Source organism: Schistocerca piceifrons, chromosome 7, assembly GCF_021461385.2.
Source record: "Schistocerca piceifrons isolate TAMUIC-IGC-003096 chromosome 7, iqSchPice1.1, whole genome shotgun sequence".
NCBI lineage: Eukaryota > Metazoa > Arthropoda > Insecta > Orthoptera > Acrididae > Schistocerca > Schistocerca piceifrons.
The window spans coordinates 85,057,448-85,075,868 of record NC_060144.1 but is presented as its reverse complement, the minus strand read 5'-3'; positions in this window follow the sequence as shown (position 1 = coordinate 85,075,868).

The window sequence follows — 18,421 nt, the reverse complement described above, 5'->3', positions numbered from 1 at the left end:
TACAGCAAATCAGTAAATTTGGCATTAAAATCATCAAGTTTCGCGTCGAAACAAAGACATATAAAAGATTTCAAGAGAAAAGTGCTCGCACTGAAAAGTGACAGTTACACTGGTCTGCAGGATTACGCATCTATAGATGCAGTATGGACTAGGACGTTTCCACCTTGCATTTCCAAATATTCCCGCCATTTTAACTTAGGTCCTGTGGAGCTGACTGTGCCGTCATTAACAACAATGCGCCAGGGGTGGAAATCTGAACTGCTATCCCGCACTTCGCTTCATGAGAGTGAGTCAGCAGAATGCGTTTAGTGTCCTGAAGAGGTCAGAGGTCTAGACCAGCGGTAACAGCAGCACGGTTCTCTGGCTGCTATCAGACTCGGAGTGGGAGGCAAACGTGGCGCTATCGACAACAACGGCTTGCGGACAAGCGTATGAGACGGCAGTGCTGGAATTTTTTCAGAAATGAAGACACAATTGTTCATATCCTACTCCTATCGGAAATGTTTAAACAGCACTCAGTTTTAAACCAACGCCTCACTGGTTGATGCGAATGGACCACGTGCATTTCTCTGCAAGAAATTCTTCCTGCCACTCTTTCTCGACGAAATGGGCCTCTTGACGAAAAAAAAATCCGGCAATTAACATTTCCACTGTGTGAGAGGACAATGCTGGATAAATATGCAGAATATACGAAGACGCAGGCATTAAGGCACAAGTTGTGGAAAAACAACAATATGGGACTGTGGGTCCGCCTTGAAGCAAGACATTTTTGTTATTTTTTATTTAATCCCAAACTAGTTTCAGCGACAAATATCGCTATCATCAGTGAGTGCTTTGATTCTAAAACATGCAGAAATAGCATGCTTATAAAACATGTAAAACATTATTACATGCGTAGCTGCTTGGTTCCAAATATTGTTTTCTGTGGATTATTTCATAAAACCTTATTTACTATACGCCACAGCAGGGTATTATGATTGTTGCCGCTGTTTCCAGCTACTTTTCTGCATTAATTTTTTCCCATTTTTCTCGGTACACAACATGTCATCTGCAACTGTATGAGTGGCTGTTAACAAAAAAAAAAAAAAAAAATTACAGAAACGTGTCCTTACTTATGTCAGCGTTATATAATGCGATTGCGGTAGTGCTATGGATACAGTTTCGATTTTTACTATGTTGTTACGTAGTCTGTTATTTACTCACGTTCGTTGGACCGCTTGCAGCTACTTTTAGACACAGAAAAAGATAACTGTCGCACATTGTTCGTGATCCAAAACAACATTAAGCCATCTTGCTGTTCGCGCGTGCCGCGAGAAATGTATCGCATATTCCGAAAAGGTTATGAAAACTGTAGCGGGAATTTTGATGATTTCAGTTCCTTATTTATGTGTGTCCTGTGTCAATTGTCTTAAACAGCGGCAAAGAGTGTTGTGTTTTCGTTTATTACGTTTTCTCCTTCCACTAAAGCCCTTTGTATACGTATAATAATTTTCTTCTGTTGTTAGTTTTCGGTATAAACTGTTGCTGTGTTTTAAGATGTGTAGATCAGTTTCGATATTAGTGGGGTTGTGGTTTTTGTTCGACTTAAATCACATTACAACACGCGATACGAAATTTCCACTCTGCAGATTGATGCCAGGACCATGTTTCAAAACCAGGACCCAAGTAATGCAACGGCAGTGGAATTCCTGTCTCATTATCACGATGAGTGCATCGTGCATACGGAGGGGTTTAAGTCTACTAACAGCACTGACAGTTCCTATTGGCTACCCCGAAGCAAATGACAGGGCCTATACAAGCTAGTTCCACACTCCACTAAATAGTATCGTATTACGCCTGAGCTGATTGCCATTTTGGAAGCTCTGCTACCCGTACAGACGACCACAGCAGACTCAGTAACCATAGTCCCTGATTTAGGTTTTCCGTGATTTCTCTAAATCGCTTCAGGCAAATGCTGGGGTGGTTCCTTTGAAAAGGCCCGGCCGACTTCCTTCCCCATCCTTCCCTAACCCAACGGGACCGATGACCTCGCCGTTTGGTCCCTTCCCACGAATCAACCAGCCAATCAGAGTCCCTGATAGTATGTCAGCCCTACAACTGGTTCGACACCATCATAATAGTTGTTTGTACCAACCCCACAGAGGCAGCAATTGTCGACATTGTGTTTCGGATGCAGCGGAACTATCACAATACCGACGATATGTATGGAAAGCCACTCTGCGATACCTGGAAATGAACATTAGGTTCATACTAAAACAAGCATCTCTACATGGAGCTCTTAAATACGATAAACTCCTTCTCACATGTATGGTACCCATGCTCAGAAAGTGGTTGTCATCGGACTAGCAAGAGGAATGGTCGAGAACTTCTAAAACCAAACGTAGTCACTGTGCAATCCCACGATTCCAAGAGTACCATGGTATAATAAGACACAAACATCAAAAAGCTTCCTGACAATTAAGCATGGCTGAAATTTAATCATTGGAAGTTCAACAAACACCTCCATCTGCTCAAACTCAGCGCCACCCCTCCATGTTTTTGCGGAGAGAGAGAAGATCCTAACCATACATTCCTACAATGTCCTCGGAACATGCTTCACATTAACGTTCCCGCAAGTAATATTCGAGCTCTTGGTCATCACTTCCCAAGCAGCTTACAAACGTTGTTAGCACCCAACAATATGTTGTTGTTGTGGTCTTCAGTCCTGAGACTGGTTTGATGCAGCCCTCCATGCTACTCTATCCTGTGCAAGCCTTTTCATCTCCCAGTACCTACTGCAACCCACATCCTTCTGAATCTGCTTAGTGTATTCATCTCTTCGTCTCCCTCTACGATTTTTACCCTCCACGCTGCCCTCCAATACTAAATTGGTGATCCCTTGATGCCTCAGAACATGTCCTACCAACCGATCCCTTCTTCTGGTCAAGTTGAGCCACACACTTCTATTCTCCCCAATCCTATTCAATACTTCCTCATTAGTTATGTGATCTACCCATCTAATCTTCAGCATTCTTCTGTAGCACCACATTTCGAAAGCTTCTATTCTCTTCTTGTCCAAACTATTTATCGTCCATGTTTCACTTCCATACATGACTACACTCCATACGAATACTTTCAGAAATGACTTCCTGACACTTAAATCAATACTGGATGTTAACAAATTTCTCTTCTTCAGAAACGCTTTCCTTGCCATTGCCAGCCTACATTTTATATCCTCTCTACTTTCGACCATCATCAGTTATTTTGCTCCCCAAATAGCAAAACTCCTTTACTACTTTAAGTGCCTCATTTCCTAATCTAATTCCCTCAGCATCACCCGACTTAATTAGACTACATTCCATTATCCTTGTTTTGCTTTTGTTGATGTTCATCTTATATATTCCTTTCTAGACACTGTCCATTCCATTCAACTGCTCTTCCAAGTCCTTTGCTGTCTCCGACAGAATTACAATGTCATCGGCGAACCTCAAAGTTTTTATTTCTTCTCCATGAATTTTAATACCTACTCCGAATTTTTCTTTTGTTTCCTTTACTGCTTGCTCAATATACAGATTGAACAACATCGGGGAGAGGCTACAACCCTGTCTTACTCCCTTCCCAGCCACTGCTTCCCTTTCATGTCCCTCGACTCTTATAACTGCCATCTGGTTTCTGTACAAATTGTAAATAGCCTTTCGCTCCCTGTATTTTACCCCTGCCACATTTAGAATTTGAAAGAGAGTATTCCAGTCAACATTGTCAAAAGCTTTCTCTAAGTCTACAAATGCTAGAAACGTAGGTTTGCCTTTCCTTAATCTTTCTTCTAAGATAAGTCGTAAGGTCAGTATTGCCTCACGTGTTCCAGTGTTTCTACGGAATCCAAACTGATCTTCCCCGAGGTTGGCTTCTACTAGTTTTTCCATTCGTCTGTAAAGAATTCGTGTTAGTATTTTGCAGCTGTGACTTATTAAGCTGATAGTTCGGTAATTTTCACATCTGTCAACACCTGGTTTCTTTGGGATTGGAATTATTATATTCTTCTTGAAGTCTGAGGGTATTTCGCCTGTTTCATACATCTTGCTCACCAGATGGTAGAGTTTTGTCAGGACTGGCTCTCCCACGGCCGTCAGTAGTTCCAATGGAATATTGTCTACTCCGGGGGCCTTGTTTCGACTCAGGTCTTTCAGTGCTCTGTCAAACTCTTCACGCAGTATCATATCTCCCATTTCATCTTCATCTACATCCTCTTCCATTTCCATAATATTGTCCTCAAGTACATCGCCCTTGTATAGACCCTCTATATACTCCTTCCACCTTTCTGCTTTCCCTTCTTTGCTTAGAACTGGGTTTCCATCTGAGCTCTTGATATTCATACAAGTCGTTCTCTTATCTCCAAAGGTCTCTTTAATTTTCCTGTAGGCGGTATCTATCTTACCCCTAGTGAGATAGGCCTCTACATCCTTACATTTGTCCTCTAGCCATCCCTGCTTAGCCATTTTGCACTTCCTGTCGATCTCATTTACCAGATGTTTGTATTGCTTTTTGCCTACTTCATTTACTCCATTTTTATATTTACTCCTTTCATCAATTAAATTCAATATTTCTTCTGTTACCCAAGGATTTCTACTAGCCCTCGTCTTTTTACCTACTTGATCCTCTGCTGCCTTCACTACTTCATCCCTCAAAGCTACCCATTCTTCTTCTACTGTATTTATTTCCCCCATTCCTGTCAATTGCTCCCTTATGCCCTCCCTGAATCTCTGTACCACCTCTGGTTCTTTTAGTTTATCCAGGTCCCATCTCCTTAAATTCCCACCTTTTTGCAGTTTCTTCAGTTTTAATCTACAGGTCATAACCAATAGATTGTGGTCAGAGTCCACATCTGCCCCTGGAAATGTCTTGCAATTTAAAACGTGGTTCCTAAATCTTTGTCTTACCATTATGTAATCTATCTGATACCTTTTAGTATCTCCTGGTTCTTCCATGTATACAACCTTCTTTCATGATTCTTAAACCAAGTGTTAGTTATGATTATGTTGTGCTCTGTGCAAAATTCGACCAGGCGGCTTCCTCTTTCATTTCTGTCCCCCAATCCATATTCACCTACTATGTTACCTTCTCTCCCTTTTCCTACACTCGAATTCCAGTCACCCATGACTATTAAATTTTCGTCTCCCTTCACAATCTGAATAATTTCTTTTATTTCATCATACATTTCTTCAATTTCTTCGTCATCTGCAGAGCTAGTTGGCATATAAACTTGTACTACTGTAGTAGGCGTGGGCTTCGTATCTATCTTGGCCACAATAATGCGTTCACTATGCTGTTTGTAGTAGCTTACCCGCATTCCTATTTTCCTATTCATTATTAAACCTACTCCTGCATTACCCCTATTTGATTTTGTGTTTATAACCCTGTAGTTACCTGACCAGAAGTCTTGTTCCTCCTGCCACCGAACTTCACTAATTCCCACTATATCTAACTTCAACCTATCCATTTCCCTTTTTAAATTTTCTAACCCACCTGCCCGATTAAGGGATCTGACATTCCACACTCCGATCCGTAGAACGCCAGTTTTCTTTCTCCTGATAACGACATCCTCTAGAGTAGTCCCCGCCCGGAGATCCGAATGGGGGACTATTTTACCTCCGGAATATTTTACCCAAGAGGACGCCATCATCATGTAATCATACAGTAAAGCTGCATGCCCTCGGGAAAAATTACGGCTGTAGTTTCCCCTTGCTTTCAGCCGTTCGCAGTACCAGCACAGCAAGGCCGTTTTGGTTATTGTTACAAGGCCAGATCAGTCAATCATGCAGACTGTTGCCCTTGCAACTACTGAAAAGGCTGCTGCCCCTCTTCAGGAACCACACGTTTGTCTGGCCTCTGAGCAGATACCCCTCCGTTGTGGTTGCACCTACGGTACGGCTGTCTGTATCGCTGAGGCACGCAAGCCTCCCCACCAACGGCAAGGTCCATGGTTCATGGGGGGGGGGGGGGGACCCAACAATATAGCAACATATAAATTACTGTACGAGTTTGTCAACAGCGCCAACATCAAAATATAGCTCTCAGTGCATCTATTCTAATGCTCTTGGTAATTAAAATGCCAGGGAACGACTAATGATGAATTAACTGATACGTGCTACCCAGCAGAATATGGAACGCTCAGCCTCTAAATGTTGTTGTTGTGGTCTTCAGTCCTGAGACTGGATTGATGCAGCTCTCCATGCCACTCTATCCTGTGCAAGCTTCTTCATCTCCCAGTACCTACTGCAACCTACATCCTTCTGAATCTGTTTTGTGTATTTATCTCTTGGTCTCCTTCCACGCTGCCCTCCAACACTAAATTTGTGATCCCTTGATGCCTCAGATCATGTGCTATCAACCGATCCCTTCTTCTAGTCAAATTGTGCCACAAACGTCTCTTCTTCCCAATCCTATTCAATACCTCCTCATTAGTTATATGATCTACCCATCTAATCTTCAGCATTCTTCTGTAGCACCACATTTCGAAAGCTTCTATTCTCTTCTTGTCTAAACTAGTTATCGTCCACGTTTCAATTCCATACATGGCTACGCTCCATACAAATACTTTCAGAAACGACTTCCTGACACTTAAATCTATACTCGATGTTAACAAATTTCTCTTCTTTAGAAACGCTTTCCTTGCCATTGCCAGTCTACATTTTATATCTTCTCTACTTCGACCATCAAATAGCAAAACTCCTTTACTGCTTTAAGTGTCTCTTTTCCTAATCTAATTCCCTCAGCATCACCCAATTTAATTCGACTACATTCCATTATCCTCGTTTTGCTTTTGTTGCTGTTCATCTTATATCCTCCATTCAAGACACTATCCATTCTGTTAACTGCTCTTCTAAGTCCTTTGCTGTCTCTGACAGAATTGCAATGTCATCTGCGAACCTCAAAGTTTTCATTTCTTCTCCATGAATTTTAATACCTACTCCGAATTTCTCTTTTGTTTCCTTCACTGCTTGCTCAATATACAGATTGAATAACATTGGGGAGAGGCTACAACCCTGTCTCACTCCCTTCCCAACCGCTGCTTCCCTTTCATGCCCCTCGACTCTTATAACTGCCATCTGGTTTCTGTACAAATTGTAAATAGCCTTTCGCTCCCTGTATTTTACCCCTGCCACCTTTAGAATTTGAAAGAGAGTATTCCAGTCAACATTGTCAAAAGCTTTTCTAAGTCTACAAATGCTAGAAACGTAGGTTTACCTTTCCTTAATCTTTCTTCTAAAATTCACGTGTTCCAATATTTCTACGGAATCAAAACTGATCTTCCCCAAGGTTGGCTTCTACTAGATTTTCCATTCGTCTGTAAAGAATTCGCGTTAGTATTTTGCAGCTGTGGCTTATTAAACCGATTGTTCGGTAATTTTCACATCTGTCAACACCTGCTTTCTTTGGGATTGGAATTATTATATTCTTCTTGAAGTCGAGGGTATTTCGCCTGTCTCAAACATCTTGCTCACCAGATGGTAGAGTTTTGTCAGGACTGGCTCTCCCAAGGCCGTCAGTAGTTCTAATGGAATGTTGTCTACACCCGGGGCCTTGTTTCGACTCGGGCCTTTCAGTGCTCTGTCAAACTCCTCACGCAGTATCGTATCTCCCATTTCATCTTCATCTACATCCTCTTCCATTTCCATAATATTCTCCTCAAGTACATCGCCCTTGTATAGACCCTCTACATACTCCTTCCATCTTTCTGCTTTCCCTTCTTTGCTTAGAACTGGGTTTCCATCTGAGCTCTTGATACTCATACATGTGGTTCTCTTTTCTCCAAAGGTCTCTTTAATTTTCCTGTAGGCAGTATCTATCTTACCCCTAGTGAGATAAGCCTCTACATCCTTACATTTGTCGTCTAGCCATCCCCGCTTAGCTATTTTGCACTTCCTGTCGATCTCATTTTTGAGACGTTTGTATTCCTTTTTGCCTGCTTCATTTGGTGCACTATTGTATTTTTTCCTTTCATCAATTAAATTCAATATTTCTTCTGTTACCCAAGGATTTCTACTAGCCCTCGTCATTTTACCTACTAGATCCTCTGCTACCTTCACTACTTCATCTCTCAATTCTACCCATTCTTCTTCTACTGTATTTCTTTCCCCCATTCCTGTCAATTGTTCCCTAATGCTCTCCCTGAAACTGTGTAGAACCTCTGGTGTAGTCAGTTTATCCAGGTCCCATCTCCTTAAATTCTCAACTTTTTGCAGTTCCTTCAGCCTGTAAATATACATCACTATGTACCTTATATATGTATGTGTCAGAATACTGATATGTCCTTATACGTGGCTGTAATACGCCAATCTGGTTCTTGTATGTATACTGTTGTGTTCTGTCTAAATGATACTTACACCTGCACAAATATTCAAATCTCTATTCGCAGTTTTTAAAATAATTCTTACCGGACGTGAAAAACAACATTTGGCTCTAAGCAGTATGGGACATAACATCTGAGGTCATCAGTCAAAACAACATTTTATTGTTAATTTAAATACATGGTCATTAATATTCATTGTCCCCCCCATGAACCATGGACCTTGCCGTTGGTGGGGAGGCTTGCGTGCCTCAGCGATACAGATAGCCGTACCGTAGGTGCTACCACAACGGAGGGGTATCTGTTGAGAGGCCAGACAAACGTGTGGTTCCTGAAGTGGGGCAGCAGCCTTTTCAGTAGTTGCAAGGGCAACAGTCTGCGTGATTGACTGATCTGGCCTTGTAACAATAACCAAAACGGCCTTGCTGTGCTGGTACTGCGAACGGCTGAAAGCAAGGGGAAACTACAGCCGTAATTTTTCCCGAGGGCATGCAGCTTTACTGTATGATTACATGATGATGGCGTCCTCTTGGGTAAAATATTCCGGAGGTAAAATAGTCCCCCATTCGGATCTCCGGGCGGGGACTACTCTAGAGGATGTCGTTATCAGGAGAAAGAAAACTGGCGTTCTACGGATCGGAGTGTGGAATGTCAGATCCCTTAATCGGGCAGGTAGGTTAGAAAATTTAAAAAGGGAAATGGATAGGTTGAAGTTAGATATAGTGGGAATTAGTGAAGTTCGGTGGCAGGAGGAACAAGACTTCTGGTCAGGTAACTACAGGGTTATAAACACAAAATCAAATAGGGGTAATGCAGGAGTAGGTTTAATAATGAATAGGAAAATAGGAATGCGGGTAAGCTACTACAAACAGCATAGTGAACGCATTATTGTGGCCAAGATAGATACGAAGCCCATGCCTACCACAGTAGTACAACATTATATGCCAACTAGCTCCGCAGATGACGAAGAGATTGATAAAATGTATGATGAGATAAAAGAAATTATTCAGATGGTGAAGGGAGACGAAAATTTAATACTCATGGGTGACTGAAATTCGATAGTAGGAAAAGGAAGAGAAGGAAACGTAGTAGGTGAATATAGAATGGGGTTAAGGAATGAAAGAGGAAGAATTTTGCACAGAGCATAACTTAATTATAGCTAACACTTGGTTCAAGAATCATAAAAGAAGGTCCTATACATGGAAGAAGCCTGGAGTTTGACAGAGCACTGAAAGACCTGAGTCGAAACAAGGCCCCCGGAGTAGACAATATTCCATTGGAACTACTGACGGCCGTGGGAGAGCCAGTCCTGACAAAACTCTACCATCTGGTGAGCAAGATGTATGAAACAGGCGAAATACCCTCAGACTTCAAGAAGAATATAATAATTCCAATCCCAAAGAAACCAGGTGTTGACAGATGTGAAAATTACCGAACTCTCAGTTTAATAAGCCACGGCTGCAAAATACTAGCACGAATTCTTCACAGACGAATGGAAAATCTGGTAGAAGCCGACCTCGGGGAAGATCAGTTTGGATTCCGTAGAAACACTGGAACACGTGAGGCAATACTGACCTTACGACTTATCTTAGAAGAAAGATTAAGGAAAGGTAAACCTACGTTTCTAGCATTTGTAGACTTAGAGAAAGCTTTTGACAATGTTGACTGGAATACTCTCTTTCAAATTCTGAAGGTGGCAGGGGTAAAATACAGGGAGCGAAAGGCTATATACAGTTTGTACAGAAACCAGATGGCAGTTATAAGAGTCGAGGGACATGAAAGGGAAAAAATGGTTGGGAAGGAAGTGAGGGTTGTAGCCTATCCCCGATGTTATTCAGTCTGTATATTGAGCAAGCAGTAAAGGAAACAAAAGAAAAATTTGGAGTAGGTATTAAAATCCATGGAGAAGAAATAAAAACTTTTAGGTTCGTCTATGACATTGTAATTCTGTCAGAGACAGGAAAGGATCTGTAAGAGCAGCTGAACGGAATGGATAATGTCTTGAAAGGAGAATATAAGATGAACATCAACAAAAGCAAAACGAGGATAATGGAATGTAATCGAATGAAATCGGGTGGTGCTGCGGGAGTTGGGTTAGGAAATGAGACGCTTAAAGTAGTAAATGAGTTTTGCTATTTGGGGAGTAAAATAATTCATGATGGTCGAAGTAGAGAGGATATAAAATGTAGACTGGCAATGGCAAGGAAAGCGTTTCTGAAAAAGAGAAATTTGTTAACATCGAGTATAGATTTAAATGTCAGGAAGTCTTTTCTGAAAGTATTTGTTTGGAGTGTAGCCATGTATGGAAGTGAAACGTGGACGATAAATAGTTTAGACAAGAAGAGAATAGAAGCTTTCGAAATGTGGTGCTACAGAAGAATGCTGAAGATTAGATGAGTGGATCACATAACTACGATGGAGGTATTGAATAGAATTGGAGAGAAGAGAAATTTGTGGCACAACTAGACTAGAAGAAGGGATAGGTTGGTAGGACATATTCTGAAACATCAAGGGATCACCAGTTTAGTATTGGAGGGCAGCGTGGAGGGTAAAAGCCGTTGAGGGAGACCAAGAGATGAATACACTAAACAGATTCAGAAGGATGTAGGTTGCAGTAGGTACTGGGAGATGAAGAAGCTTGCACAGGATAGAGTAGCATGAAGAGCTGCATCAAACTAGTCTCAGGACTGAAGACAACACCAACAAAAACATTTCGGTAAAAAATCTAAAAAAACAAAAACTCGACGAAAAGCTGAAAAATGCTCGCAGCCAATGGAAACAATTCAAACGGTGTCACCATTGCCTGCTTCATCCAGCGTCACTTCTTCTTCTTCTTTTGACGGCGTCAAAGGTGATAAACAAAGACCCCTTTGTTGTGCTGTTGAACAAAAAAGCGCTTTTTTTTTAAATACATGATGGGTTGAGGTTCACCAAAAAATTGGATCTCTAAGCGTTCGAAAAAAACTGGTATGAAAATATCTGAGCAATGGACTGGATAACATATTACTACTCTTGAGAAAACTCGAACCTAGCAACAAACAGCGTTGAAAAAAAAATTGATCATAAGGATAGTGCTGCGCACGGAACAGCTGTGAAAATTTTAGCAGAGCCCCAATAAGAAACACCAGAAAACGTTTGCTTGGAAACCACACCAAAACCGAAAGAAGTTGCAGCAAGAATCTTTCACACTACCTTTATGTTCGCAAAAGAGAACCAAACTTTTAACAACTTTCAATCAGAAATAGATGTTCAAGAGCTCAATGGACTATATGTGGGCCAATTCTACATTAGAATAAGGCGTGTGTGAATATCATTAACGATATCAGACAGAAATAAAAAACTTATTGTAGAGGAATTAGAACAAACGGACGACAAGTTTGCACAGTAGAGTTCGCCTAACAACATTGAATATGGAATCCTACGTAAATTTATTTTTGGACCAAGTTGAATTCCTAAGTGTGACACTCTTGGAATTTTTCATCCTGTGTTTCAGTGTCTTGAAGGCTACAAATTAGATGAAAAAAATTTTAAGAGGTAGACTAATTTTTGTGGCGTGTGACGGAGCTGTAGCGATGACTGGGCGAAAATCTGGAGTTGGGCTCTTTTTAAAGACAAGTTTCCGTTTATTCCTATTTGGCACTGCTGTAATCATAGGCTTGAGCTTTTCTAAGTGACATAGGAAAGAAGATAATAAGTAGTAGACGAAAGTAATCATTTAAAAACATTGTTATATACCACGCCTCACCAAAGAACAGCCGAGAGTTGCATTTGTTTGTAGACTTGGTGTTCGGCTGTTGACAATTGGAAGGGTGTTAGACACAAAATAGGTTTCGTCCAGTCTCGGTGAAGTACGAGGTTCTTGCACACCATTTTGTAGCAGCTATAGGAACCGAACTCGTGATGCTTCGGACAGATACAAGAGTGAAGCCCTACTCTGGTAACTACCACCGACATGCTTTGTTTTAGAATTGGCGTTGCTGTGTGATGCACTTCAAGAACTCTCGGAAGTTAGCGAAGAACTGCAACACCGAGATGCACACTCAGTTCGGGCTAATAAACTTAAGATGTTTGTTAACACATTTATTACTCGGAAAGGTAGTCCAGCGACTTTTTATGAGCACGCTGTGACATGTGTCAACAACAGAAGATTTATGGAAATCAATCTGTTTGAAAAAACTAAAGACTTGCCCATTAATCATGTTGACTTTTATGACGACCTTTCACAAGCGATTGAAGAGATAATGCTAATGGGGAAGATGCAGTTTTGGCCAATTCAGCCCTTATAGTTAACAAAAGCACGTGGCCCAAAGACATTAAAGACAGTACCTTTGAGGAAAAGGAGGTTAAATCACATGCCATTCGGTTTCGGTTGAACAAACATGAGTATGTTTTGACAATTGTGAGAATTTTGGTGGAAATTATGAAAGTAAAACAAAGAATCCCACAAATTTGCTTCGGTTGACAACTACCATAGAGACATTTCCAGCGTCATACAGTGTATGTGAGAGAGAGTTTTGCCCAATGAATAAGATCATTACTGAAGGTAGAGCGTCTCCGTTAATAAAATCTGCTCTTCACTACTTTTTCTGTAGCTGACCAACCCACTACTGTTTCGTTTTGACCCTTCAAAGTACATGGAATCTTGCTGCTTCGTAGACCGCACACCGCTTTAGACACCAGCAGCAAGGAAAGAGAGAAGCGAGGGACGTATAACAAAAACCTTTCAGGGCTTCGGATAGTTTTATAAACTGAAACATGTATGGTTTTTCCCTTTTTCAGTATTTTATTTATCAAATTTCCGTCTGTTCACAGTAGTGTAATTTCACTTTTGTAACAAATCATAAACTGACAAATACTATTTAACTTAATTAATAAAACATGTTATAACTGACGGTACACATGGGAGTTCTATTTTTTACCAGTAGACGTCATTCACACTTTTTAAATGCTCAGAAAAGTGATAAAATAACCTCTTAAGAAATCTAAATTACAAAAATACTGTATCGGATCCTTGTTTTTTACAAATCAGGCACTGAGTATTGCACAAGGAGTAGTGCAATTAATCAGTTTCTACGAAATTTCTCATAGTTATGAGATGGTTACCGTTTTTGCATTTGACGATATTTAGTTTTCTGACAATTCCTCAGCAATAAGCATGAAATATTTTATTAGCTTTTATAATAAATGACATCCAATTCTGTCCATAATGTCTGGTTCTTGCAAAAAGCAAGATTTTATATTTTTTACTTGTGATTAATCAGGTAAAAATACCAAAACAATGTCAACATGAGAAGCATAACACGTATATTTGAAAAGGTTTATTATATTAAAAACTACTGTGGTGAGTTAGATATTAATACTCTGTCATTTCAAAACCTTTGTGGTTCATCGAGTTTTAGATCTGAGGACCAACGAGCATCAAAATTTCGAACTTCCAAAACAGGTTTTTTTTTTTATATTCTTGAAACAACTTCACCTGTGGAACAAAATATTACTTGTTCTCAAGCATCTATCGCTGCAATCAAACGCTGCGCAATATTTCACCTGGGCAATAAAGAAACCCTTACTGAAATACCACACTTCAGATATCGATGACAGCTTCCGTAACCGAACAGTCAGCTTCTCAGCTTTCGGTGTAGAAGGATCGAGTCCTGTAGTTGTCTGGCGCGAAGCCTCCTCGCGAATGGTCGTGTTGACGCTTAAGTGTGCACTGCAGAAGGTAAGACAAGTTTGTTCTACTGGTCGCTTAGTATTTGGCTTCTGCACAGTTGATTTTATTAAGGTATATTATTTGTAGATGTCATCGATTTCAGGAAGAGACACTTTGAAGTTTAGTTTTGATCGAGGTCGCGCGAAGCGTGGTGCACTTGAATTTCATAGACTTGTTGTTGAGAAGGTTAGAATTTCTGTAGATGATATTATTGGTATGCACCTTCCAGCACTATCTCTCAGTTCCCTACCGTTGCTTATGTGCAACTTATAAAGATTCGCGAATTTACAGTCGTTTAATTGAAGAGATAGGAGGCACTACGCAATTTACACGTGCTAACAGAAGTACAAGTGAGGTTCAGATCACATCGGAAAAATATGGATAATTTAGTATCAGTTCCACTCTAAATTGTGTGGCCATGTATTTGCAGCATCAAACACGTTCCTGCACAGCAAGCAAGTAGGGGCCTACTACCAGCAGCAATGCGGGTCCCCGCAGGCAGCCGATCGCACTTTCAGTTTCTTTAAAACTTTTGAAGACAACTATGAGCAACAGAGTAAATACCGAACAGTGTATTTTTGAAATTCACAAGTGAATCACCGAAGAACTCGGAGTTGTAGAATATGATATATTAGGTTTTCAAGCGGATTTCATTCAGAATTCTGTGTTCATCAAGTTTAACATTAGAACCGCCAGTGAATTCAAAATGACCGCTAGGCATTTTCAAAACATTATATTGACTACAGTTTTTGTTGTATTGTTATGAGCTTCAGTGACTCTTCCAGATTACCTGTCACAATCTTCCGTTGTTGTTGTTGTGGTCTTCAGTCCTGAGACTGGTTTGATGCAGCTCTCCATGCCACTCTATCCTGTGCAAGCTTTTTCATCTCCCAGTACCTACTGCAACCTACATCCTTCTGAATCTGCTTAGTGTATTCATCTCTTGGTCTCCCTCTACGATTTTTACCCTCCACGCTGCCCTCCAATACTAAATTGGTGATCCCTTGATGCCTCAGAACATGTCCTACCAACCGATCCCTTCTTCTGGTCAAGTTGTGCCACAAACTTCTCTTCTCCCCAATCCTATTCAATACTTCCTCATTAGTTATGTGATCTACCCATCTAATCTTCAGCATTCTTCTGTAGCACCACATTTCGAAAGCTTCTATTCTCTTCTTGTCCAAACTATTTATCGTCCATGTTTCACTTCCATACATGGCTACACTCCATACGAATACTTTCAGAAATGACTTCCTGACACTTAAATCAATACTGGATGTTAACAAATTTCTCTTCTTCAGAAACGCTTTCCTTGCCATTGCCAGCCTACATTTTATATCCTCTCTACTTCGACCATCATCAGTTATTTTGCTCCCCAAATAGCAAAACTCCTTTACTACTTTAAGTGCCTCATTTCCTAATCTAATTCCCTCAGCATCACCCGACTTAATTAGACTACATTCCATTATCCTTGTTTTGCTTTTGTTGATGTTCATCTTATATCCTCCTTTCAAGACACTGTCCATTCCATTCAACTGCTCTTCCAAGTCCTTTGCTGTCTCTGACAGAATTACAATGTCATCGGCGAACCTCAGTTTTTATTTCTTCTCCATGAATTTTAATACCTACCCCGAATTTTTCTTTTGTTTCCTTTACTGCTTGCTCAATATACAGATTGAACAACATCGGGGAGAGGCTACAACCCTGTCTTACTCCCTTCCCAACCACTGCTTCCCTTTCATGTCCCTCGACTCTTATAACTGCCATCTGGTTTCTGTACAAATTGTAAATAGCCTTTCGCTCCCTGTATTTTACCCTTGCCACCTTTAGAATTTGAAAGAGAGTATTCCAGTCAACATTGTCAAAAGTTTTCTCTAAGTCTACAAATGCTAAATGTAATTTTTTTTAAATTCGGTAGGACGTTGTTAACCAGTATATTTAACCAGTACATCTAGAACTGCCGAAGCTGTATTGTTTATTATAATAACGTTTGTTACAACACGTGCTTCTTTTACAGTTTTTCTTTAAACTGCAGTAGTATTCGCAACAAAAAACTCCTGTAGTTTATTTTCGTCCTTTGTTTTCCTCTGCGTCTCCAATAGTGTTATCATTTGTCAACTTGTCACAGCGCAGTAATCACGGCTGACAGATCAGCGTCGCTTACTGATGTGGAATTGTTCGCTCTGTTGGATGAAGTTCCAGATGATATGTCTGGATCAGAATGTGACCTAGATGTAGAGGAACTAGAAGAAGAAGCTGCGGACGAAGATTACTGCTATCCAAACGACCATACTGAAAGCAGTAATTCAGATGACACTGATGGTTCAGATGTGTTCAGCCACTTTCGTTATAATAGTGATATACGATATTTTCATGTCAACATTCAGCTATGGTATAAAATTCCTTTATTTAGATTGCAGTTATTCTGAACGTATGCTTATAATTAGAAGTTTTCTATTGTTCTATTACAGCACCAGAAAATGTAATACGTAAAGCAAGATATCAGAGGCGCCACATCATCACAAGCCTCCCAGGACCAAGTAATATGTTACTAGGTACGGATAGCGTCAAGGAGTGAACCGTAGCAGAGTTTGGCTTGTCATAACTTATTAAAGAGAATTCAGGGCCTACACCATATTCCAAGCGGTATGTTTCTGACGACAGTGCACGAGTGGACGGTGTCTTTCCGCTGGTGGATCAATTTGGAAAAACTGTGCGTTCGTGGTGTTCTTGGAGCCAAAAGCACTGCACTTGTTGAACTGTGGTCTAAAAAGTGGAGGCCACCAGTCTCCTTTGATGCAGTAAGGAGAAATTGTTTTCGAGAAATTCTAAGTTTTAATGCGCTTTGACGTTAGAAAGACAGGGTCACAAAGATTGAAGTCAGATAATTTGCATTCTGGTCTGGCCATCCAGTCTGACTCACAAGCACGACGGTGCGTGCTCCAGTTTTCAAGCGTCAGGCAGCTGACTCAGGACGAATTAGTTCACCCTCGTGACTCACGATACGTCCGAGGTGATAAGCAGTCACTCAGTCGGTACAGTTGGCTCTCAGTCCACCGCAAGTTGCATACCAAAAGTCTTACTCACTATGGAAAGACCTGAAGTTCTCCACGAGGAGAGGACCAGAAGACGAAGGACGCGAAGGATCACTATCACTTTCCACCAAGCCACGTACAGGAGTCGAATTAGCAGCAAAAACCCGCCTCCACGTTGTACAAACTAATTGAATTATCCTCCATTCATTGAATCTCCCCTCTTGACTGTTCAGCTGGCCTGGTAGCCAATACTGACACAGCACCGGGGTTCCCACGCTGGAGGAGCAAGCCTCTGCTTTGCATATCCTGAAGGGAGCCAATGAGCAAATCAAAATCGCTCTTGTCTGAAAAAAAGAAGAGTCTAGACTAGTTAGGCGTCGTTCTCACGGTAAGCATGGCCATCTTTCGGCAAAAACGTGCCGGCCGGTGTGGCCGAGCAGTTCTAGGCGCCTCAGTCCGGAACCGCACGACCGCTAGGTCGCAGGTTCGAATCCTGCCTCGGGCATGGATGTGTGTGATGTCCTAAAGTTAGTTAGGTTTAAGTAGTTGTAAGTTCTAGGGGACTGATGACCTCAGATGTTAAAACCCCGAGCGGTTTTTTCGGCAAAAACGTTCAACTAGATGGCACCGCAGTCCATTTACACAGAGATCTAATCTTTCCAGGCTAACGATTTCCAGTTTCTGAAATAAGGCTGTTAAGCTTCCCAGAAAGAGGTGCCTGTGAAATATATCCTTTTTTTCCGCTCGCTAAAAGAACCTGGTGACTTCCTGGCGTCAGGGGAGTTACAGTCTTGCCTCCACTAAACACGTGCACCAGCCACTCTGATCATATCCTGCCAACTTCTAATATGAGAATCCTTATAATTTTATGACCACCCCATCATTTGCTCAAAAGCTCAGATTACAGTCGTCTCTCTTAGACGACTCCATCCACCCACTTTCAGTCATCTGGCTGCCTTCGCAACGGACTGTCGCCTAGTCCGGAAAAATGTTTTGCGAGCCGGCGCGCTCGTGCTCCGACCCTAAGTGGGAAGAGTGGATTGCCACAGCCCGAGGTCTCTCTGCAGGCACAGTTCACAGAGTGCTGCTTCCCCGAATCATTCGCACAGCCAGGTGCCTGGACACAACATTTATGACTCACAATCCATCTTTCTCCATGTTCTCCATCACCTCCACTAAGGCCCCTCGGGTACAAGTTCTCTACAGGCTACACATGCAGTAAAAAGTCATAAACCAGACATACCAAATGTAGTATTGGGCAACACGAATATCATAACGTGAAATATGAATATTAATCCGACCAAAAGAGTAGTTAAAGTGAGAGAGTGATTTGCCACCCTTCAGTAGCTG